A 2,320-nucleotide genomic window follows, 5' to 3' on the forward strand; every position below is an offset into this window, starting at 1 on the left:
AGTCTGATAGGACAGGAGTGAGCACAGAGGAGTACTAGTCCCACCCTCCCTTCCCGGAGTTTTTCCCAGCCTGTGCTTCAGCTTGCATTTTTATATGAACTATATTAGAAAAGTTAATGTTTTGCCAAGATGCATAACATATAAAAAAGTTTTTGATTCTGACCGTGCCCTTCTATGTCTATGCAGAAGTTTTTTTAAAAGATTATCAGCACAGGTTTTTCTACTTGTTTACCTCTGAAATAGTACTCGGGGATAAACATGTATTTTAAGGAAACTCAAATAGTTTTTTTTTGTATATTCACACATTGCTTCATTTTAATCCACCTTTTTCTGTTTTGTAGACATCTGTCACATGGAATATAAGATCTCAATGCTTTTATTTTTTCTCCTTTTATTAAAGACCGTCCTCATTGACTACAGCATGCTTGACTCACCACAAATCACCTTCATAGACCTATTTTTACAAATGAAAATTCTTCTGCTTATTTTATAGTCCAGTGAGTTTTTAAGCAATAACACTGTTTAAGGCTGTATAGAATAAACGATTCATTGTTGCAGTGTACAGTTTTATGATGCTTTGGGCTAAGTTTTAAAGCCCAGACATAGGACAATTAACCTTAAATGATTTCCTCACATTATTCAAACTCATGAATATGGTAATAAAGCAAGATGTGCTTTGCTAACTGGAAAAGTTCTCAGTAATAAAGGCGCCATAAAACAAGATCATATTATTGTTTTATAAGCATAGTATACAAAGACTCTTCAAAGGCATATTTTTCAAAACAGTAAAGCCTACTAAAATATGGAATTAACCTTAGTGTTCTTCCTCTACATGTACTATGAATAGCAGTCGTGTGGCTAAAAACTGCTGGATCATAGGAAATTGACACAGTTGTCATAAATAAAGCTTAGTTGAAAATAGGTTCACCCTAAACCCCGCCCCTCATTTCTATTATATGCTTGCTTGCCAATAGAAAGTAATTTTTATTCTTGGAGAAAACAAATTCCTTCCTGGTTACAAATATGTTAACCAGAATAAATCACTGGATCAACAACCTAACCAAGCTAACCAAGCTATTTAAATTTCTAAATTTTCTGCTGTCTGAAATGACCCCTCCAAACCCGGCCACCCATTAAAAGTCATAAGTGGGGATGCAATTACACCATGGATTGTGTATATAATTTAGGGATATTAAAACTGTATGAGCTAAAAACTATATGAAACTGTATGGAAAAATATGCAAACATGGCTTAATATGGTTCTCATTGATTACAATACTATAAAACTATATAAGGCTATAGAGGCTAGCCAGCACTCGGAGGAGGAGGAAAACGGAGCTTGTTAGCATGCATGATGTAGTGGGCAGCACATCACTAATGTAGTGGGCAGCACATCCCTAATGGTATCATGTACCACAGCATTAGGCTTTTCCAATGTCTGGTGTCGTGAGCAGGTAAGAGCTGATCTCCATGAGATCAGCTATGACGGCCAGCAGGCATATGCAGAAGTTCATGTGGCCACATAGCGTCTGTCCTCCCAACAGGTCTTAGGGAGGTTAAAAAACTAGGCTGGCTTAGTCTTACAATGCATCTTGGGATCCTGCTGCAGCCCAGCAGTGGAATGCTTTGGCGGCAGAGAGGAGAGATGGCGCTTCTCGGCCTTTTGGCTAAGATCAAGTGTAGTAGCTGTTCTTATCAGTTTCATGCTGGTGGCAGGCGACGCCAGTATGGAGCTGGTGGGGATGGGTGCCGCATGGTAGGGAGCAGGTGTTCCGGGGCTGGATCAGCTCGACGGCTGCCCCGATGTGACCTGTCCTCCGGGTCTCGCCATGAGGCTGAGAGGGTCTAGAGCCGAGGTACTTTAGTGCCTCGGGGAGTGGTGACCCCGAGGTGCCGAAACTCACTGGGAGGATGGACTCACTGAGTTGAAGCATGGGCACCATGATCTCTGCACCTTTGTGGCACTCACCTCTTGATTCCCGGCCTTCTGGCTAGGATCAGATAAATTTTTATAGATCCGGCCGAATGTCCGGGCAGTTTATCTGCACACATTTACTTATTTATTCCTTTTTGTCTCGCTGTGTCACTTTTTGCGTGTTGTGTGTCCACAGGATTTGTCAGGATGCGGTAGCCCTTCTGGGTGTCCCTCCTGGCGGTCTGGGGGAGGTGTGTGTGGCCATTAGGTTCCGCACCTCCCTGCAAACACCCCGGGTACTCCTGCTCTGGCAGTGTACCTACCGTGATCGGCTCCGCGAGCAGATACCTTGGCTAACGCCTAGGGGGATGCCGGGAGCATTTGTGGTCCCTTAGTAGCTTCGGC

General features: G+C 42.9%; 1 pseudogene; it reads left to right on the top strand.

Moving 5' to 3' along the window:
- Positions 1-1,647: 1,647 nt before the first annotated feature.
- On the top strand, positions 1,648-1,738 carry LOC130343848 (U2 spliceosomal RNA; annotated as a pseudogene).
- Positions 1,739-2,320: the final 582 nt, after the last annotated feature.

Source organism: Hyla sarda, chromosome 1 (genome assembly GCF_029499605.1).
Source record: "Hyla sarda isolate aHylSar1 chromosome 1, aHylSar1.hap1, whole genome shotgun sequence".
Taxonomy (NCBI): Eukaryota; Metazoa; Chordata; class Amphibia; order Anura; family Hylidae; genus Hyla; species Hyla sarda.